Source organism: Megascapheus bottae, chromosome 2 (genome assembly GCF_031878675.1).
Source record: "Megascapheus bottae isolate mThoBot1 chromosome 2, mThoBot2.hap1, whole genome shotgun sequence".
Classification (NCBI taxonomy): Eukaryota; Metazoa; Chordata; class Mammalia; order Rodentia; family Geomyidae; genus Megascapheus; species Megascapheus bottae.
This window is the reverse complement of record NC_143510.1, coordinates 44,891,615-44,915,339: the sequence shown is the minus strand read 5'-3', so window position 1 is coordinate 44,915,339 and position 23,725 is coordinate 44,891,615. Positions and strand designations below refer to the sequence as shown.

General features: G+C 41.4%; 1 long non-coding RNA gene across 1 annotated transcript in view; it reads left to right on the top strand.

Annotated features, from left to right (window-relative positions):
- The window catches only part of LOC150066735 (uncharacterized), a 58,427-nt gene that overhangs the window by 12,213 nt on the left and 22,489 nt on the right, over nucleotides 1-23,725 (top strand). Inside the window, exon 2 of the long non-coding RNA XR_016539278.1 lies at nucleotides 17,164-17,282. This is a non-coding gene — a long non-coding RNA (uncharacterized LOC150066735). The remainder of the gene's footprint in view (nucleotides 1-17,163; nucleotides 17,283-23,725) is intronic.

Here is a 23,725-nt window from a genome sequence, read left to right as displayed (position 1 = left end):
TCTTCTTCTTCTTCTTCTTCTTCTTCTCCTTCTTCTCCTTCTCCTTCTCCTTGGTCGTCGTCTTCATCGTCCTCGTCATCATCGTCATCATCATCATCATCTGTCAAGGGGCTTGAACTCAGGACCTGCTCAAGGCTAGTGCTCTACCACTTTGCACCACAGCACCACTTCTGGCTTTTGAGTGGTAACTGGAGATAAGAGTTTCATGAACTTTCCTGCCTGGGCTGGCTTGAACAGCCATCCTCAGATGTCAGCCTCCTGAGGAGCCAGGATTCCCGGTGTGAGCCTTCAGCATCCAGCATAGTACATTCCTTGTTGAACAATGTCACCCCTTCCTTTTCTCTCTCCCAGTTTTCCCTCCCATCCCCACCCACAAGTTTTCTAGTTCATTTTCAACATAGCTTCCAGTGAATACCATTACTACATTTGTTCATCCTTTATCCCCTCCATGAAAGGGCATTTTCTTCTGTCTAGAAATTCACATTTAAATGAAATTATTTTCTACTGTCAAGGAGTGACTATGTTTGCCATCCAGTGTATTATTAAAAGGTTAAGATGGGATGTGACTGTCTTGGACTTTATCTGCCTTAAAAGCTCAAGATTCTTCTTGTGTACATTCTCCCAATTCAATCCAACACAAATATATCCAACCAAGTGGCTTCCCGGAGCTGATAGGTCAACAAAGCTCTACCAGGAGGCTGTGGAAACATGGTATTGGCCATTGAATGCTGTTTCCCATCCAATAGTTACCACTGTTTGTGCTAGTCCCCTAAAGAGCTCAGTCTGGAACCACTGGAGGTTGTGTTCTTCATGTGACTGGATATACTTGATAAGAGTTATCAACTGCAAAAACAAAGACATCCAGAGCTACAATAATAAGCCATCTCCTGAGGGACAATGAATTACTGATAAAATGATTCCTTTACTAAAATGAATGAACTTCATTCTGAGAGCATTGAGAACCAATGGCAATGACAGTTATAATGTATATTATACGTATGAGGATGGCTAAAATGTAGCCTGGGTTTGGAATGAACACTAATCCTAGAAGCTGGGTAAATAAAGATTGTAAAAAGCAAAGATAGGCTAGAACTGGGGAACTAACCATAACTACTGAAACAGTCAACTTACTTTCATCAAGACAGAGAGGGTAAGGACAGAAATAGGAGACATTACAAGAGAAAGTAACAGAATGAGACAACCGATGTAACGCAGATTGCTGAGCAAAATGTAAAGGCACTGAAATTTCTCGTCTAGATGACTGGTCTGAGGGACCCATTAGTGTAATGGAAGAACTTAAAGGAATAGCTGGTAGTGGGAAGAGACAATACATTTGGTTGGCAACATAATAGTTTGAAAGCATCTACAGCCAGTAGATCATTTAGATATACTGCAAGTCCAACACTTAGCTGCTTAAGATTCTCTAAGCCATGGTCCTCATGATGTGGCGTTCCTTTTCCATGAACATGCCCAGCTCATTCCAGCTGCAACTATCACTGTTCCCTCTGCCTAGACAGCGCTCCTCCAGATTTTCCAAGGTTGGCTGTGTGTGTGTGTGTGTGTGTGTGTGTGTGTGTGTGTGTGTGTGTGTGTGTGTGTGTGTGTGTATGTACGCACACTGAACCTGGAACACAGGGCCTGGCCATTGTCCCTTAGTCTTTTCAATCAAGGCTAACACTGCCTGGCTTGTGACACAGCTTTACTTCTGCTTTTAGGGTAGGAGATAAGAGTCTCACAGACTTTTCTGCCCAGACTGGCTTTGAACCATGATCCTCAGACCTCAGCCTCCTGAGTGGCTAAAAGTATAGACATGAGCCACTGGCACCCAGATAAAGTTGTCTTTTTTTTTTTAATCCTGCTGTCAGTTCATCTAACACCATTTATAGAAACCTTTGATGATTTATTTTCTTCATCCACACAGGCATCCTCTATCCTATTCCTCTATTGTTATTTTATCCATAAGAACCCTACCATTGGAAATGTATTTAACACGCATCTGTTTCCGTGATTTCATTCATTCTTCCTCTTCAGCTGGAATGCCAGTTTTTGACAACATATTTATCTTATTCCCTACACCTGGCATAGAAGAGTTATTGAAGGAATGGATGTTCACTGATGCATGTGAAACCTTAAACATAAAGCGTGCATTCTTTCCCCAGGAAGATAAAACAATCTGACTCAGAAACACTGTCCCAGCATGTACAACTACTGTAACCTAGATGTTATGCTGAGGTAAGCCAATTAACCTCTTTGGCCTTCATTGTCCTTCTCACCATAATTGAGCCAATAATTGCCACCCCTTGCCGAAGACGGATGCAGTAAAGAATAAGTAGGATGAAATCTGGCAAATGCCTAGAGTTTTTACAAGAGGAAGACAGTCTATTTAACAATTCTAACCATCTTAAAGATGACAGACACAGGCCGAAATGGCATAATCAAAGTCCCAAAAGTCACATCAAACTACCAGACCATGAGTTCCCAGATGGTCTTGGAACAATGGTCTATCTGAATTTCCACCCCATATAATGAAAATGTAAATCCCAGAATTCACAGTTCAGTAGAGTTACAAGGCCACTCCCCAAGCGAACGAATCATAAAAGAGTGCAACATGCCTTCTGCCAGAGAGTTAGAGATACCTTGGTCCCTAGACTCCTGGTTTCTTCTCTTGATGGACACAATCAAGCAATATCCCTCTGGGACACAGAAAAACACTCCTGGAGCATTAGTCTGCTTCTCTGAGAAATCCTGCTCTCGAGCAAGCCTCTCTCAGCCAAACAACAGAGAATGGCTTAGTTAGTGTTGAGCTGTACTTCAAACTCAGCAAACGGAAGCCAATGGAATGAATACATGGATAATAGCTCAGCACATGTATTACATAGCCCCTATGCAGTAAGTACTAAATGTTAAAGAAAGTGCGTCATTGAGTTCATCATTGCACTGACATAGTGCATTTTAACCCCTTTGTACAACTACTTAAAGATAATACAATTATAATAAAAAATAATACAAAGAATGTTTATGTTTTATGGAGGGATGAAGAGATTTCCATGTAGTTCTAGATTATCTGGACCTTGTCAAGTGCGACAACTGCTTAACTTTGAGCAACTTCTAAACTGCAAAGGACTTCCAATTTTGGTTTGTGATCTGAGGATACTTTTAGACGCTTGCTATAAGAATAAAAGATGTAGAGTAAAAAGCTAGGAATGCTCAATGAATACTAGCCATTAGGGTAGGATAGGATAGAAATCAGCAACTAATGAATAACAATTGCTTTTAATAGTAGCTGGCTGCAAGATTTTCTTTTGTTTATTTTTCTGTGCAGTACAGAGATTTGAACTCAGGGCATCATGCATTATACTAACTTGAGCTCCAGCTCAGCATTATTTTTAATGCTGGTTAGTTACAGATAGAGTCTCTGGACTTTTCTGCCCAGGCTAACTGAGATCCTCAGATCTCTGTCTCCTGAATAGGTAGGGTTATAGGTATGAACCAATAGCACCTGACCAAGTTACTTCTTTTTAATTCATCTAGCAATTATTGGTCAAGCATCTTCTTGTTACAAATATAGGAGACCAATCTAATTCTGCAGATTTGTAAAAAAGCAATTGCAGAGTGGAATATTAGGTGGGAAAGTAGGGCAAGGCTGGGCACCACTGGTTCCTACCTGAAATCCTAGCTACTCAGGAGGCTGAGATCTGAAGATCACAGTTTGAAGCCAGCCTAGGCAAGAAGACTCTTATTTCCACTAAACTACAAAAAAAATAAAATAAAAAAATAAAATAAACACATGAACGCTAAAAAAAAAAAAAAGCTGGAAGTGGAATTGTGATTCAAGTGGTAAAGCACTGGCCTTGAGCAAAAGAAATCCAGGTACAGTTAGGTGCCCAGGCCCTGAGTAAAGCCCCAGGCCTGGCACAAAAAAAGAAAAAAAAATTAAAGCCATGTTGTAGGACTTGTCCAGACATAAAGGGTTGTATTTTAATCTTTTTTCTCTCTTCCAGTCCTTCCCTCCCACCTCTACCTACCAGTTGTATAGTTCATGTCTATCAATGTCCAGTGAGCTCTCCTGGTGCACCCTTTTTTACCCAAGGGCATAAAGTTAATAGCAAAGTTAGACTTTTTTTTTGCACCCTCCTTTGAGACTGGATACATGTGCCCGACATTGCATTTATAGATGTCTATGATGTCAGTGGAAGAAACTTTATCTACAGATAGATAAAAATACACACTCCAAACCTGCTCAGAGTTATCTACAATCAGAAATGTTATATATCCTCTATCCCTAGGCAGTCATGTAAAAGAGGGATGCAAAATGTTGCCATGGATTCCATCTCCAAGAGTGCTTGGGGTTCATTTTTAAATGAAATGCTTCCCTGCTTTGTTTATGCCACAACCCTCCATCCATTCCCTCTCACTCCCTACCAGTGAGTCCACAGTCTACCATTCCTCCATGGCCTATAATGCACACATGCTGATCTGGAAAGCCCTGCCTCCTGGGGTAGAGTCCAGAGTAGTCCAGGGTCATTTCTTCCATTCTGCAACTACCATCAGCTTATCCCGGGGCTTCCCAAACCAGTATTTGGTAGGCCTTCTATAATTACCTGGGTGGGGAAGTTAGGTCCTTAACCCCATGTCACACCAGCCAGAAACTTTCATAGATCAAGATAACAGAAAATGCAAAGGAGGGACATGGACTAAGATATATTGTACCTATAAAGTGCCATGTTAAATTGAAAACTCTTTGTACTACTTCAGCGTAATTACTTAAAGGTAATTTTTTGAATGAAATAAAATTTTTAAAAAATAGAAAATGACCAGGCATTGGTGGTTTACACCAATAATCTTAGCTACTCCGGAGGCTGAGATCTGAGGATTGTGGTTCAAAATCAGCCAGGGCATGAAAAGCTGTGAGATCCTTATGTCCAATTAACCAGCAAGACTCCAGAAATGGAGCTGTGACTCCAATGATAGAGCACCTATCTTGAACAAAAAAGCTAAGAGATAGTGGATAGTGCTCAGGCTCTGAGTTCAAGTCTCAAATACTGGCACGCACACACACACTCACACACACACACACACACACACACACACAAAAGTCTCTAAATTGTTCTGTGTTCAGCTAAAAGAGCATTTCTTTGGCTCCACTCAAGAAGAAAGAACTAAAATGGCCTCTGAGTTGAGTTTCAGTGCAATCAAAATCTCACTCCCTAGACTATAGCTAGACCTTTTGTGGACTGTTTGTCATCAAAGAAATCTGACTGGGGGCCGGGAGTTTGGCCTAGTGGCAGAGTGCTTGCCTAGCATGCATGAAGACCCTGGTTCAATTCCTCGGTACCACATACATAGAAAAAAGCCGGAAGTGGTGCTGAGGCTCAAGTGGTAGAGCTCTAGCCTTGAGAAAGTCCAAGGACAGTGCTCAGGCCCTGAGCTCAAGCCCAGGACTGGCAAAAAAAGAATCAAAAAAAAATGTAAATAAAAATAAAATTAAGAAAATTAAAAAAATAAAAAAAAAAAAACAAAGAAATCTGGCTGGGAATGGAGAAGAAAGGATTCATGTGATTTGCAAGCAAACAGAACAGTGAAAGCCAAACATAGTTATTCAAGTTGATGAATGATTTGGGGTGCTGGTACACAGTTATAAAAGCAAGTTGCTTGTTTATAGGATGGGGAAGCAATCTCTTTCCTTAGATTTTTCTCTTCCAGTATTTCTGAGTGTTGGGAAGTGGCTGTTTACCCTGGCAGCTGGGCTCTGAGCCTCCAACTCTTGGAGAAGCAGTTCCCCAGGCTACAAACACCTACAGCTGACTCATCACCAAGAAGGAAGTTCTGTTTGCTAAGAGAGTTTGGAGAACATTCCTCAGAACAGGCATTTAACACAAGGGTTAATCATTAACATAAAGGCAGTAGAATATAGGTGGATTGATAAACTCAAAGCCAAACTGACTTAAATAAACTTTGAGACCTTAGACCCTACATTCGGCATGAATATTGAGACTGCAAGGCCCAACACGTTGAGTTACGGAAAACATTCCATTTCAATTATAGCTGTAAGGCTTTTTCATACTGCACCACATATGACACTCCTTCAACTAAAAGAAAAAACAACAACAATAACAACAACAACAAAATAACTAGCTACTCAGAAGGCTGAGCTCTGAGGATCACATTTCCAAGTTAGCCTAGGCAAGAAAGTCCTTGAGACTCTTATCTCCAATTAATCATTAAAAAGCCAGAAATGGAGATGTGGCTCAAAAGGCACCAGCCTTACGCAAAAAATAGCACCCTAAATTCAAGCCCCAGAACCGGCACCAAAAATATATAAATACCTGTTAGGATTGTGGTGAAATTCATTTTATTGTGCCTAACACCATACAAACCCTAGAATAAAAAGTTCATAAATACCCTGTTTAAATCTTAGATAGACCTGGATGCCAATAGCTTACCCTTATAGTCCTACTTATGATGAAGGGTGAGATTGTTGAGATTTTGATTCACAGCTATTATAGGCAGAAAAGTTCAAGAGCTCCCTTCTCAGTGTAGAGCTGGAGGAAGTGGGGAGCATTCGTTATGCAAGATATGAAGAAGCCCATCAGGTGAATGGTACCCATCTGCGATGTGGGCAGGAAGTGAGACCTGTCTCAAAATTTACCAACAGCCCATCACCAGTGGCTACATCATCGTAGCTACTCAGAAGGCTGAGATCCAAGGACTGAGATCGCTATCCAGCTGGAGAAGAAAAGTCTGTCAGTGTCGACTCTTACCTACAGTAAACCAGCAAAAAGCCAAAAGTGGAGCTGTGGCTTAAGTAGTAGAGCAATATCCTTGAGCAACAAAACGCTACCAGAGTCTGGGGCGGTCGTTCACACCTGTAATCCTAGCTATTCAGGAGGCTGAGATCTGAGCTGTTCAAAGCTAGCCCGGGCACTAAAGACCATGAGACTTTTATCTCCAATTAATTATTAGAAAGGGGGAAGAGGGGCTGTGGCTCCTGGGGTAGGGTGGTACCCTTGAGCTGAAGAGCTTAGGGACAGCACCCAGGCCCGAAGTTCAAGCTCCAGGACCCACAAAAAACATCAACAACAAAAAAACTATCAGACACTCTTCAGGCTCTGAGTTCAAGCCTTAGTATCAGCACACACACACACACACACTACCAACAGAAAAACATAGCCAGAAGTGCCTTCCTCCCACATAATAGTAGGCTTAATACTAACCCTCCCCTCAAAAATATTACAGGCAAAACAATAAAATAGAAAATGTACAGTGTCATCTATCATAAGCTTGTATAACTTAAGCATATCCAACTATATATATATATATATATCAATACATATGAAGCATTTGTCCTAATTAGCTTCTATAGTTCCTTTCTTTTCTATCATAAAACAGACAAAGAAAAGTTATCACTGGACACTTTCCAAAGTGGATGCCTTTTTTTTTTCCTGGGCATACAGCCAAAAAAGATTAAACTAGGGAGGGAATTAATATGACCTTGGACAAGTGCGTTAACTCTTTCAGGGTCAATTTCCTCCTGGTTAAAATAAGAGTGCTAGAATAACAGTCAGATCTTGATGTATTTTGTCTCAACCACTAGGGTAGAATCTGAGCATGTTATATGGGGTTTTATGTTTTGTTTTCTGTTGTTGTTGTTACAAAGTCCAAGAGATTCTGCTGCTGCATATGAAAGGTAGGAAACCCCTAAATCCAATAGCCCTTAAAATAATTTCTGGCTCTAACAATCATTCATCTTTTTAAAAATGTACTTGCTCATCATGTACACATAATTTTATATTTAAAAAATAATGCATAAGTGGTCTAGGTGCCAGTGGCTCATCCGTATAATCTTAGCTACTCAGGAGGCTGAAATCTGAGAATCCTGGTTCAAAGCCTATCTAATGAAGGAATGTCCATGAGATTCTTATCTCTAACCATAAAAAGTAGAGGTATGGCTCAAGCATTAAAGCACCAGCCTGAGTGAAAAAGCCAAACAAGCAAGAGTATGAAGCCCTGGATTCAAGCCCTAGTACCTGAAGAAACGACGAAGAAGAAAAACAAGAAGAAGAAGAAGGAGAAGGAGAAGGAGAAGGAGAACAGGGAGAGGAAGAGGGAGAGGGAGAGGGAGAGGGAGGAGGAGGAGGAGGAAAAAAAGAAGCAACCACTACCTGAGCCTAGAATCTGCCACATTCACATCTGACCTCCTCTACTTACAGGCAGAGATTCTGAAATTGAACATGGTTTAAAAATGAGAAATAATGGCTTCAAAATAAATAAGTAGAGTCTTACAAAAGGTCATATCAAAGTCCAGATAAATACTACATAGAATCTCATCATGGGTCTGCTGTTTCCCTTGATATGTCATCCAATTTTTACAGAAATAAGACTAAGGAAAGAAACTGAATGAAAGCAAAAGTAATATAGTCTGTAATTTAGGATATTAAGAAATCAACAAATGACCCAGGCACCAGTGGTTCATACCTATAATCTACCTATTCCAGAGGCTAGGAACCAAGGATCACAGTGTGAAGCCAGCCCATGAAGGGAAGTCCATGAAACTGTTATCTCCAATGAATCACCTGAAAGCCAGGAGTGGACCTCGGGCTCACATGACAGAGTACTAGCCATGAACAACAACTACTAACTAAATAAAAGCTAAGGGAGAGTGCCAAGTCCTGAGTTCAACCCCCAGGACTGACACAATAAATAAGCGATGTTATAAGGTATATAGGCTTTATGCAAATAACTGGCATCTCATGTAAGGACTTGAGCATCTGTTGATTCTGGTATCCTTGGTTGATCATTAATATACTAACCAAATCACACATTTTGCCAGTCACTGGAAACACTCATTTCTCCCCTTCTCTTCTGGCCCCCCTCATAGCCATTCTCTAACCACAGCTGAGCTATCTCTCTGTAATGCAGTCCTCCATGGATGCCCCAGGGAAGCTGAGAAAAATCAATGCAGCCTTTCCCAGCCAAGGCGGTCTCTAACTCCCTATCCAGCACCACTTCCTAGCACCACCCACCTCCTCAGAATCCCACTCTGCCTTTCAGTGGAAAAGTCCAAGCTCTTTCCCATCCTGCTTGCTTTTGCCAAACCTTGGAGGCACTGGATCCTCCCCTCCTTCTGTTTTGAAGGATATTACTTTGGGTAACAACCCCATGCATAGCACCTTGTTGATGCAGTAGCTTTCTATTGCTAGACTTTCTAATCACATCACCTCTATAGCAGTGTTAAATAAAATTGTAAGGAGCCATTTTGCAAGTAGTAATCTCAACCGATCAAACCTTTGATAGAGTTTAGTCATAGGAACTGAGCTTTGATTGGTTTGCTTGCAAGTCCCGTAGCCAATTAGCTACCAATTAACTAGTTAAGTTGTAATTAACTGACTGGCTAAGCTCTAGCCAACTGACTTTTTTTCTGTGCTTCACTTCCATTTTTCTATATATGCCCTCTGATCATGTAGTTGGCTCAGAATCTGCTCTGGTCTCAGAATTCTTTTTTGTTTTGTATTTGTTTGTTCAAGCAAACTCTACTAAATTCAATTGGTCTAAGGAATGTGAGACTGTGTGCATGTACTTGTGAGTGTGCTGGTACTAGAGTCTGAACTCAGAGCCTGGGCCCTGTCTCGTCACTTTTTTGCTCAAGGCTAGCACTCTACCACTTGAGCCACAACTCATCTTCCAACTTTTTGGTGGTTAATTAGAGATAGACAAACATCTCATGGACTTTTCTGCCCAGGCTGTTTTCAAGCTGCCATCCTCAGATCTCTGCCTCCTGAGTAGCCAGAATGACAGACATGAGCCACCAGCGCCTGGTTCATAGAATTCTGTTTGTAATGGTTTCACTGTAATCAGTGGCTCTGAGGCAAAACTCTAGGACTCCCCAAAAGTATTATATTACCTGGTTCTTGTTGAGTCCACTGTGCTCACTATCTTTTTCTTTCTGCTACGGGGGCTTGTGGGTACATTTTCACTAAGATTCTAAAAGTCCATGGACTTATTTCATGAGGAAACCATTTAGTCCAGACTAAGTATGGAAATCTGAAGAAACATGATTGTATCCTGAAAAGAAATCTTGAATATCTGAGTTGGCCAGACAACAACAACAAAAAGCAAACAGAGACCAAGACATAAAAAAGGGTATCAATGTATGTGAATTAATGCACCTTCTATCTGGCGAATATAATATAACCCTTCAATTAATTACAATAAAAAATAGATGAAAAAAAAGAGTAGAAGGCCAAAAAAAAAAAAAAGCAAACTGTGCCAGGTACCTATAATCCTAGCTACTCAGGAGTCTGAGATGTAAAGATGGTAGTTCAAAGCCAGCTTAACCAGAAAAGTCCATGAGACTCGTGTCTCCAAAAATAACCACCAGAAAACAAGAAGTGACTGTGGTAGAGTACTAGCCTTGAGCAAAAGAGCCCAGGCCCTGAGTTCACTTCCCATGAATAATAATAATAATAACAATTATCCAAATTCAGACACATTATGCTAGGAATTAGATTTCTGAACATTGCAACCATCACACATCATCCTCTTTCAGAAGATGTAATTGTTCTGATATTTGCTTTTTCACTAGATTCAATGAAGACTGAAAAGTCAGAAATTAACTTAATTGACCAAGGGTAGAAATAAAAGAACCAAGAACATCTTAATAGCACCAAATCCTCTCAGGTTGAAATGGTACTAAAGTTTGAATTCAAGGCCTTATGCTTTAATTTATTTTTCCAATAGAGATTTGCATTTATACCAAGGCTGGCCTAAAGTGTCCTCTTCCTATTAAAGCCTACCTCTTAGCTGGAATGACAGGCATGCATCACTATACATAACTTGAAAAAAAAAAGAATAGACTGAGATGGGGGTGGGGTCTATCTACCTGCCTTTTATAATTGAATCAAACACTTTGTTTACATGCTTTCTTTTTTGTTTTTAATATTCCACCACTAATCCCTGCAGGAACAAAGTCATTTTCCTCCTCCTGGGATGAAATTGATTCTACCAGCCTCTGAACTCAGCTGACTTTCTCCCAGTATAATTTTAGCCTTCACAGGAAATACTAAAGACTAAGGAAGTTAGAATGTGACTGACCTTTTACCTGTAATGATACTGACATTGCTGACATTTGTCCCCAGTGACTGGGTAAGAGAGCTGACAGCTCTTTTCCCAGAGACCTGAGCAGCTTCTTTTCATTCAACCTGATATTCTTGCCCAGTGTTTCGTAGTGTCCTGTAATTTACTTCAGATGTCATTGATTTTAAAATAGGGCATAGCATCTGTTATATTTAGAACAGATTCCTTTAGACAGGAGCCATAATAGGGTTCTTATCCTTTAGTGAAAATCCAAACAGATTAATTTAATGGGAGTATAGCAAGATTATCTTTTTTTTTTCTTTTTTCTTTTTTTTGTACTAGTCCTGGGATGTGAACTCAGGGCCTATGCTTTTTTGGTCTACCACTTGAGCTGAAGCTCTACTTGGGCTTATTTTGTATATGTGCTTAATTTAAAAGAAATGTCACATGGACTTTCCTGCCTGGGATGGATTTGAACTGCCATCCTCAGATCTCAGCCCCCTAAGTAGCTAGGATTCCAGATGCAGGGGGAGTCACTGATCCTTGGTTGTGGAACTATCTTCAGTAGGTACAGTCAAGCCTTTCTCTGCACATAGACATGAGGCTTCTGTAACAACAAATCTTATGTAAGATAGTCTAAGTAAAATGTCTAAGTCATTAGAATGACCAGTCGTGTAATACAAAGCAATTCACCAAAATTTTGGTTGCTATTACATAACAGAACAGTCTATACATTGAAAAGTCTTTTATACTCATCTAATAAATCACTGTTGAATACCTTTGGACTCAGTTCATAAACACAATCTTATATAACATTTGCTTCCTTCATCACTGTAAACCAACAAAACATGACATCATCTTCCTTTCTTCTCGCTTAATTATATGAATCAGAATCAGGGTTCTAAATCATACCACATGGTAACTATCCAAGCTATCTGAAGACATTCTGTCCATGTTAACAAAACATAAATTTATATTTTATTTATTTTGTACAAGTATCAGGTATTGAACACAGGGCCTGGGCACTGTCCCCAAGGTTTTATTTGCTCAGTATTGATACTCTACCTCTTGAGCCAAACCTTTACTTCTGACTTTTGGTGGTTAGTTGAAGATAAGAGTCTCACCGACTTTCTTGGCTGGGCTGGCTTTAAATCATGATCCTCAGCTCTTGGCCTCCTGAGTAGCTAGGGTTACAGGTGTGAGCTGATGGCTCCTGACTTCCACGAAGTTATTTTATTATCCCCTAAATTTTCTGGATTGGACTCTGGGGTAGTAACCCTCATGTCTTTCCAAAGATTCCCTCTCAGACTTTGCTGTCTTTTCTAGAGCTTCTACCCCAGTGGTACAAGATTTTATCATTGCTTGTCTAAATTATTACTACACACAGCCTGCTATTATAACTAGCACACTTAGCCTGTAATCCTCCTAGACTGTCCTTTATTCCATTCACTCACGAACAGAAAGTCTCACCGTGCCTCTCCACAATCTACAATCCTCCAATGGACCTATCTCTGTGTTAAAATAGAATGCTGGTTTTTAAAGGAGGTTAAAAGATCTTAGATGCTTAACACTGCCTTGTGTCTCAGTCTGTGTGATCACGTGCTTAAGCCTCCATTGAAGAAAACGTAAGTTCTGATGTGTGGTCAGGAGCAGAAAGGTCACGGGGAATGACAGATGAATTAAGAGAGGAAGGATGGCTGAATTCAGTCATAATATTCAACATACATATATAAAAATGGAACCAGGTAACTTGAGGTGTCAGGAGAGGTGGAGGAGAATAATTGAAAAGCGTGACATTGACCAGCACACACTGTACCCACAAATTGACATGCTGAATTGAAATCCTTTTATATAACTACTTAAAGAAAATTATAAATTAAGAATTTAAAAATATGTTTTGTAATAGCAAATGGTGGATGCTTCTATATTATTGTCTGGGAAAAGGTCATCCTTATCATCCAATTATTTTGGTGAAAGAGATAAGACTGTGATAAATGGCATATTTTAAGTAACTACTTCATAATTACCACATAATAGCTATAACTCTTGAAATTTTAATGTCTGCCAAACACCAAATATAGCTTATACTTAGGAAATACTATCTAATTCCCCCAATATGCTCCATTTTAGTGATGGGACTGTGGACTGGTTTGTTCAATCATTCATTCTCGTTGGAGAGGGTGCAAAACAACAACTATACTTCCCATATTCCATTGCAGCAAAGATTCCAGGAGGAAATTAGGACATGAAGACACAGGAAGCAGAAATGAGGCAGAAACTCTGTGTCTTATTCTATGTGGAGGCACTATAACAGAATACCAAACACTGGATGATATATAAAGAAAAAGAGTTTCTAGTGGTAAGAGTGCTTGCCTAGCATACACAAAGACCTGGGTTCGATTCCTTGGTGCCACATACATAGAAAAAAAGCCAGAAGTGGTGCTATGGCTCAAGTGGTAGAGCTCTATCCTTGAGAAAAACCCAAGGACAATGCTTCAGACCCTGAGTTCAGTCCCTGCAAAGGGCAAAAGAAAAAGAAAAAAGATTTACTTTGCCTCATAGTTCTGAAGACTGTAGTACAAAATCAAGCATCTCACTCTGATAAGGGTGATATGAAGTCTCAACTGTGGTAGAAAGCACTGGGTGCTGGTAACTCACACCTGTAACCCCTAATACTCAAGAGGCTAAGATCTGAGGATAGAGGTTAAAAGCCAGCCTGGGCAGTAAAGTCCATGAGCTTTATTGCCAATTAACCACTGAAAGGCCAAAAGTGTAGCTGTGGCTCAAGTGGTAGAGCACCAGCCTTGAGCATAAAAGCCAAGGGAAACGGAGAGGTCCTGAGTTCTAGCCCCAGAACTGGCACGCAGGTACACACACACACACACACACACACACACACACACACACACACACACACACACAGAGCAGAGCAGGTCCAAAATTCTTGTTGTCTGATACAAACCTAGCTTTCTTTGTATAGATGTGTAAGTTAAAATAAATTGAAATCCAGACAAGTACAGAAGCTCACACTTAAAATCCTATTCCTCACGATGTGGAAATCAGGAGGATTGAGATTTGAGGCCAACCGTGGCAAAAACTTCATATGACCATTTCAATCCATGAAAGCTGAGGTCTGCGTGGTTATCTCAGCTATGAGAGAACATAATCAAAGAATCATGGTCTCTGCTGGCCTGGATATAAATATGAAGCCTATTAGAAGAGTTACCAGAGTAAAAAGTGCTGAGATGGGGCTCAAGTGGTAAAAGTGTTTACCTAGCTAGCATGAGGCCCTGAGTTCAAACCCCAGTACCACCAATAATAGTAACAAAAAAAATCAAGTTGAATACAGATGTTAAACTTATTGTGGCTCAGCAGGCATAAGGCAGATACATTATACCTGATTTTCAGATAAGGAAACCCACCAGCCAAAAGATCAGAGCCTCACCCCAGGGTGTTCGTCTTGATGGCTCAAAACACAGGATCAAAAGCTCCATCCTCCGGACTCTAGAACTTCCCTCTCCCCTCAGGGACTGGCAACTCATCCCAAAATCAACAAATATGCCTAAAGTAAATCTAATCTCAAACCAAAAATAGTCTTTCTTTTCCAGGTTCCTCCACTTGAGAAAGAAAAACACCAATGGGAAGTTTCATTTATCAGGATCAACATATCATATTTTTCATTAAAAACCAAACTAGCTACATTTTGGAGAATGTCATACAATGGTTTCATAATCCCAGTTGACTTGAACACTTGTTAAGCACAGTTTAATTTGTACAGTACTTTATACTTTATCTGTAAGATAGAAGTTTTATGTGCAAGGGAGGAAGGTAAGGCCAAGGGGAGAGGGGTAGCCGAACGAAGAGGAAAAGGGGGAGAGAATACAATCAAGAACTCAATATAAATACTACAAAATTAATAAAAGTAAGGGATGGGGTAAGTCAGGAGGGGTGACACTGATGAAGCTTCATCGTGTTCATAAATTGCTTTGTTAAATGGTCACTCATGCCAGACGCCAGTGCCTCATGCCTATAGTCCTAGCTACTCGGGAAGCTGAGGTCTGAGGATCACAGTTTGAAATCGATTGGCTTCAGTAAATAGTCTCTATGAGACTCTGATGTCCAGTTAACCACTAAAATCCAGAAGTGGAACTGTGGCTCAAGGTGGTAAAGCACTAGCCTTGAGTGAAGGAGCTCAGGGGACAGAGCCCAGCCCCATGACCAACAACAACAACAACAAAAGGCAACTCATCAGACAATTACTAAAAGATTTAAAAAGAACATTTTATTAATAATACAAACCAGGTAACAAAAAAATCCTTCATTAGCCAAGATATGGAATCAACCCAGATGCCCCTCAGTGGATAAATGGATCAAGGTAATGTGATATATATATATATACACAAAATGGAATTCTATGTTTCCATCAGAAAGAATGAGATTGTACTGTTTGTAAAGAAATTAATATATGTGGAAAATTATATTAAGTGAAATAAAATAAGGCCCAGAGTGGGGGAAAAAAAGAGCTCAGGGACAGTACTGAGAGACAGCACCCAGGCCTTGAGTTCAGGCCCTACAACCAACAGTGGAAAAAAAAATAGAAAAGGTTTTACGAGTTATACAGTCAAAGATCAAAAAGAATTCTTCTGCATCTCTTTTTTTTACTTTTTCTTTTCTTTTCTTTCTTACTTTCTTTTTGGTTTTCAGTGATGGGGGTTAACCTCTGGGCCTGGGTGCTGTCCTTGAGCTCTTCAGCTCAAGGCTAGCGTTCTATCATTTTGAGCCACAGTACTACTTCTGGTTTTCTGATGGTCAGTTGGAGATAAAAGTCTCATGCCCAGGCTGGCTTTGAACCATGATCCTCAGATCTCAGACTCCTAAGTAGCTAAAATGATAGGCATGAGCCACCAGCACCTAGCTCTTTTTTTTTTAAACCAGTAGTGGGGCACTGTCCCTTCACTTTTTCACTCAAGACTGAAACTTTACCACTTGAGCCATCACAGTTCCACTTCTGGGTTTTGGGGGGTTGGAGAATTGTAGATAAAAGTCTCACAGACTTTCTTGCCTGCGTTGGCTTTGTAGCTAAATTCTCAGATCTCTGTCTCCTAAGTAGCTAGGCTTACAGGCAGGAATCACCCAGGAGTGACCAAGCACCTTTCTTCTCTTTTAAATACACTAAGTTAAGAAGGGTGACAGGTAGGCCACCCCACTTCACATGAAGTCCCCCAGTCAGGTGTCAGCCTAATACTAAGGACTCATTCCTGTGGAAACACCTTCAGGAAGTGTAGGAAAGCAACTCTGGGGTGAGGGAGGCCCTGTGAGCAGTGCTTTTGGCAAACTTAGATGTTTAAGGTTGTTTCAACTTGGCTGAGGATTGTTTCAGAATAAGTCTCTGCCATGACCTGACACTTGATCTGCTGAATTCCTTACCAGACAGTGGGCCAAGCAGGCAGTAATATATCACAGGTTCCACAAAGATACAACATGCCCTGAACACTGCCATCACTCTCAAGGAGTCAGCAGAGTGGCTCCAGATCACCACTTCTAAAAATACCAGGAGGTGCCTTTCCAAGTTTCCTTTAGTCTCTAGATCATCAAGAAACGAGAAACAGACTAATAGTATGCTTTGTGAACACACACACACACACACACACACACACAATATTTAATTGGTCTTTGTCATGTGCTTTGGAGGTGCTGAGTTCTACATCAATTTCTACTCCTGAATTGTAGACTAAACTAAACAGCAGAACCATTTCCTAAATCAGCCAACACAAATCCATGTATTTCTTTTTTCTGCACTTGTCAATTTTCCTGTATGTGTCCACCAAAGATGTGTGCTCTACTGTCACCACACACACACACACACACACACACACACACACACACACACACACACACACACCCATAGGAAGGCTGACATTACTAAGTGCAAAATGATCTCTCTTAAAATTGCCTAAGACCATCAGCACTTGCTAATGTTCCATACATTATTTGTTAAACATGCTTTTGGCATCTCTGTTGCCAGAGGCTAGGAGTAGTTATGTTAGCACTACAGCATTTAACAAGTTGGGCATTGTCCTGTCCCCACAGAAATGACTGCCAGAACAGATTTGGACAGAAAGCCTGGAGGGCGTCAGACGGGAGAGAGGCTAAGGATCCTGGCAGAAAGAGAAATGAAGGCTCCCGGGAGGAGGAATGGCGCCCCATGAGTAAGAAGCTACTCAAAACTTATCACTGTGTGTGCATGTGTGTACGCATGTGTATCTGTGCTCACATATGCATGCCACTACTTGAACCTGAACTCAGGGCCTCATTCTCTGTCCTGGCTTTTTCACGCAAGGCTGGGACTCTACCACTTGAACCACAGCTCCACTTCTGGTTTTCTAGTGATTAATTGGAGATAGAAGTCTCATGGAGCCAGGCACCAGTGCCTCATGCCTGTAATCCTAGCGACTCGGGAGGCTGAGATCTGAGGATCAAAGCCAGCCAGGGCATGAAAGTCCCTGTGAGACTCCTATCTCCAACTAACCAGAAGTGGCACTGTAGCTCAAGTGGTAGAGTGCTAGCCTTGAGCTGAAAAGCTCAGGGACAGTGCCCAGGCCCAGAGTTCAAAAGAAAAAAAAAAAAAAAAAAAGTCCTATGGACTTTCCTGGCCTGGCTTTGAACCCCAGTGTTCAGATCTCAGACTTCTGTGTAGCTAGGATTACAGGCATGAGCTACCAGGCCCCAGAGGGCCTATCAAACTCTTTATCTCCTCTCAGTGCATAGAGATCTTGCTGAGGTTCCTGCAAGAAGACCTGTGGGCTCTACTGCCCCACTCATCTGCATACTTGTGTTTTGGGAATATTCATATCAGGGAAGATCCCATGGGATCTATAGATCATAACAGCAGCAGTTCCCTATACAGGTTCTGCCTGTCCTAGCCTCTTACATAGATCTGTGGATAATATTATGATAATTATTATTAAATTCTTGCAACCTTTCCACTAGCACCTGACAGCCTAGTTCAGCTTGAGCTCCGGGGCCCTGCCTCTGTTTCCCAGCCTATGAACACCCTATGTTCGACTTGTCTGGAGCGCTCCAGCCTCAGCTCCACCAAGAGTAAGGGGAAGTAGTTCAATTCTTGCATTTACTAGACTTCCATCTCAAACTCTGCAACAGAAAGCTGGGACAAACACACGCAGACATGGAGCTCTGCCCAGCCTCATTACTCTGAGGAATACCATCTAAGGAGGTACTGGATCTAGGTGCCTTCTTATTATCAGAGTGCTGACAAGAATTTACAAGCTATAAAGGAATCAAGGAGTTTTCAACCTAGAGGCTGAGGAACCATTGGATAGAGGCTGTTTGAAGAACATCGCAAATCAAAATGGGGGAAGAAGGATCAGATATGGAAGCACAATTAAAGCCCGTTGATGAACCCTAATGGCTCACACATATAATCCTGATTACTCAGGAGGCTGAGAGCTAAGGGTTGGGGTTCAAAACCAGCCCAGGTAGAAACATCCACGAGACTCTTTTCTCCATGAACCACCAAGAAAGCTGGAAATGGAGCTGTGCCTCAAGTGGTAGAGAGCAAGCCTTGAGCGGGGAGGGGGGGGGGGAAAGCTCAAGGACAGTTCCGAACCCCAGGGTTGGCCCCCCAAAAGAAAATAAGAAAAATATAACAAACTAAATATTCTTCAGCAACAAAGGTGGCCTAATCCATCCTTATTCATCTAATGTCTGTGTTGCCCTGAAAGTGTTATATAAGACAAAACGGCACCCATTTGGCTCAATGATTTTAATTGGCTCAATTCTAGAATCTAGATTCCTCTGGAGCTTTGATTGGACTAAGTAAATATGAACCCTCCATTCTATCACATATTCCAATGTTCTGAGTAAAAGAAGGTGATTTTATAGACAGACAAGGGCCGAAGAAAACCAAAAATGAGTGACACACAAGTGGTATATGCTTGTAATCCCAACTCCCTGGAGGCAGATTGGGAGAACTGTAGTTTGAGGCTAGGTCAGACAAAGAGTTAGTGAGAAGCCCTATGACAATTAGTAACCAAGCATGGGTCATACACTCATTGCTGTAATCCCAGGACAGAAAGAAATAGGTAGTAAATGGTATGACACTAGTGCCCATCAAAATCTCAAGACTATCCAAAAATTATGTAAAGCAGAAAGGACTAGAAGCATGGCCTAAAGAGTAGAGTATCTCCCTAGTAAGAACAAGGACCTAGTGCAGGGCACAGGGGATTTCACCTGTAATCCTAGCTACTCAGGAAGCTAAGATCTGAGGATCATGGTTCAAAGCCAGCCCGGGCACTAAAGTCTGTGGGAATCTTATCGCCAATTAACCACCAGAAAACTGAAAGTGGCGCTGTGGCTCAAGGGGTAGGGTGGTAGCCTTAAGCTGAAGAGCTCAGGGACAGCATTCAAGCCCCATGGGGTAGGGGGGAACAAGGACCTGAAATGGGGGAGAGGAGGGAATAGAAATAAAAATAGATTGGTCATACATTTCAGTTACTTTTCTTGCAAGGTAAGGACAGAGAAAGACCAATAGAAAGACAATGAACTAGTTAACCCTGGGTGTGAATGAAAGCAGAGGAACTTCATTATTGTACAACTGAAAGTAGCCTCTTAGGGAAATTTAGCTGTTAACTCTCCCTCCTGTCTCAGGAAGGTCAAATGATAACTTATTTTCAGTGCGGCAATATGTAGCTTGAGTATGGCTCAGGCCATTTTGACATTTAGCTTGGTTTATTGAGGCCCAGAGCAGGATCTTAAGCTACAATAATAGCCTCCCATGATGTTTGTTTAGTAGTGTCTTAGAAACGTTAAATGAAGCTATGCACCAAGGATTTGTATCCAAGATTTTTAGGAGAAGAAGGAAGGTACATTTTAGCTTAGAATACTAGTAATAGAGCTTCAAGAATGGCATAAACAAGATGAAAATTATACTGGCATTTGGAAACATGTACTACAGTTTGATAGTAGTTTTGTTCTCTGTCCTCTAACCCCCAACTGTGAGGAAAAAATACTAATTATACTTTTTAAATCCACAATCTCAAAACCTAAAGATTTGTCTTATGTTACTTTACTCTTTATGGAGAACAGAAAGGGAAGAAGAAAAAAAAAAAACAGAGGCAAGCTGGGCACCGGTAGCTCACGCCTGTAATCCTAGCTACTCAGGAGACTGAGATCTAAGGATCATGGTTCAGGGCCCTGAGACTCATCTCAATTAACCACCAGAACACCAGAAGTGGCGCTGTGGTTCAAGGAGTAGTGCAAGCCTTGAGCTGAAGAGCTCAGGGACAGCGTCCAGACCCAGAGTTCAAGTCCCACAACCAACAACAACAACAACAAAAAGAGGCAAATAAAACTACCCACCTTAGATTATCAATAGCAGCATCAATTCAAATAAGAGCATATCAAAGGAAAGGATGTGTGGCTGACAAAAAAAAAGTGTAGCAGTTGTGTCAAAACAAGGAAATTAACCTTGTCCCTCCCAGCCAATGCAGGCTAAGCATGTGCACAGCCCCCCCTCCCCCGCCACCTCCTGCCTTCCCCCAGGGGCTGCTGGGGGCAGTGTGAGGGGTGGATTAGGTAAATATAAACGTCTTCAAATAACCTAAGATGTGAGAAATTAAAAGCATAGTTGGCTGGAGTAGTCATCAGATGATATATTTAGGAGAGCTTATTTTGCAGGCTAGAATTACAGAACAGTGAGACACAGTTAATTGAAAGTGTTTAGGGATGAGTTTTTGGGGGATGGGGGGAGGGCTGGCAGGAGGGAATTTTAATTCCTGACAAAGAATCAGAAGAGGTTGCCAGTCAGGAGAGATTAGGCAGAATAATAGAAAGAGTGACAGCCATCACGATGCATTGTGTTCACCAGCTGGCATGTTGAATTGAACTCCCTTTGTACAACCACTTAAGATAATAAAAATTAAAGAAAAAAAGAGATCCCTATTCTCCTAAAACCTGGAGATCATTTTAATAAATGACTATTACCCCTATTAGCTAGTTCCCCGGATCAAGACAAACTCAAGAATTCAACAAAAGGAAGTGCCTTGCAAAAGAATTCTAAGAAACAAGATTTATTGGGAAGGAAAAAAAAAAAATGGTACCTTGCCAGGGGGAGGGGAAGAATTCCTATACAGATTACTTGGCTGTAGGTAAGGGAACAGGCCGCAGTTGAATTCTATAAACACTACCCCAGTTAGAAAATGCTTCTACTCAAGAGTTCTGCATGGGCTATGAGGCTATGTCATGGATTCACATCATTACTGTAACTTCTTAGTTGGCTCAAGAATATGTTCCTTTGAAGCAAGGCACACTAACCTGGCTGAGATCTGAAAATCACAATTAAAAGTCTGTGAGACACTTATCTCCAATTAACCACCAGAAAAGCTGGTAACAGAGTTGTGGCTCAAGTGGTAGAGTGTTGAGCAAAAAAGCTAAGGCACATTACCCAGGCATTGTGCCAGCACAAGAAAGGAAGAAAGCAAGGAGGGAGGGGGAGAGGAGGGAAGGGAGGAAGGAAGAAGACAAGGAAGGGAGGGAGAGAGGGAGGGAGGGAGGGAGGGTGGGAGGGGAAGGAAGGATACTCCTTCAACAGATAAGGAACCTGAGACCTGGAAAGGCCAGATACATTGAATGTTCGTGCACGTAAGTGAAGCACTGCCTGTGAACCCATTGCCTCCGGTTGTAGGACACACACACACACACACACACACACACACACACACACACAATATCCTAAGTAAAAAATTAAAGATCTGAACAAGCTTTCTCAACATGCTGGGTGACACCTAGCGCCTAAACAGTCTCAGCTCCCAGTGACTTTAGGTGTATGCTCCCTTCTGTCCTTTGCTTTTCTGCAGCTCAGAGTGAGCTCATCATCTGCATGGAACTTTCCAGAAGTCTCTACACACACTGTGCTAATCAAATTCAATACCATTTATTACCCTTTATTATTCCCCACTGCTTATCTCTTCCTCTTGTATATTCTCCAGTTTTTCGTGGGTGTTATGCTATTTTCATTTACAGCCTCACCTCATCGCCCTCTCTCCTCCCTCAGTCTCCTACTGGTCTCCTCCCCAACAGCTGACCATGTAATATATGTCACGTGCATGACATTTATTAACATTTGCATTTGATATTTATCTATGTGTATGTCTAGAATCTACATGTGAGAGAAAGCAGACAGAATTTGTGTCTGACTCATTTTTCTTACCAGGAGAGTCCCCAGTTTTATCCATTTTCTTTCAAACCACATAATTTCTTTCTTTATGCTGAATATGCACATACATAATCAAATTTTCTCTTCTTTACATTTTTTGTGTATGTGCAGTGTGTGTGTGTGCGTGTGTGTGTGTGTGTGTGTGTGTGTGTGTCTTACTAGGATTTGAACTCAGGGCCTTGTGTTTGCTAGGCTGACATTCTACTACTGGAACCATACTTAGCCCAAGTCCTAAGGCTTGAATTCAGGGTCTGGGTGCTATTCCTGAACTTCTGCTCAAGGCTAGCACTTTACCACTTGAGCCACAGCTCCATTTCCAGCTTTTTGGTGGCTAATGGGAAACAAGAGTCTCATGGACTTTCTTGCCTGGGCTGGCTTCAAACTGTAGTCCTCAGATCTCAGCCTTCTGAGTAGCCAGGACGACAGGTGTAAGCCACCAGCACCCAGCCAAGCCTGCTTTTTGCAAGTTACTTTCAAGGTAGGATCTCACAAACTTTCCACCCGGGCTTGCTTTGAAATTCAGTCTTTTCAGTCATATTCTTGTGAGTAGCTAGGATTGGCAAATACCAGCCATTGGCACTAGCCCTCAGTTTCTTCTTCTACTCATCCATTGGTGGGCACCGAGGCTGATGTCACAGCTTGGCTGCTGGGAATAGTGCTACTCTAACCCAAGTATACAGACGTCTCTATTATGCAGATTTACCTTCCTTCAGATACAGGACAGGAGTGGTATGGCTGGCTCATACTGGAAGATTTACTTAGCTGCATAGTTACTGCAAGAATTATACTATAATCTGGATTGGGAGTTTGGCCTTGTGGTAGTGTGCTTACCTAGCATCCATGAAGCCTTGGGTTCAATTCCTTGGCACCACAGACACAGAAAAATAGAGAAGTGGCACAGTGGCTCAAGTGATAGAGTGCTAGCCTTGAGCAAAAAGTGCTCAGGAACAGTGCCCAGGCCCTAAGTTCAAGCCCCAGGACTGGTTAAAGAAAACAAATGCATTGCACCAAAGGACGGAAAACATCAGAAACAGTGCCTGGTGCAGGGGGGAGTCTGTTGTTGTGTGCTACAGTCACTGCTCACTCCTGACCTGCTTTCTCAACACAGTCACAATACTGAGTTGCACTCACTCACTCACTCACTCACTACTATGCTAGGGCAGAGCAATTACTTTCTAACCTTCAGGGTGTGCTTTAAGTCAATTGTTTTGCCAAGTCTAAAAGAAATATGGCAAAATAAAAACTCATACCTTTATAAACCATAATTGTACCTAGCTCAGAGACAGGCATGTATTATTAAGTGAGCAAATATTTGATGATTAATGTATAAATAAGTGACTGGGCACCAAAACAAAGGAAGAAATGATCAAAAAGCTCAAACAAGAAAGTGAATGACTAGAAAGCCAGATTATAATGTTG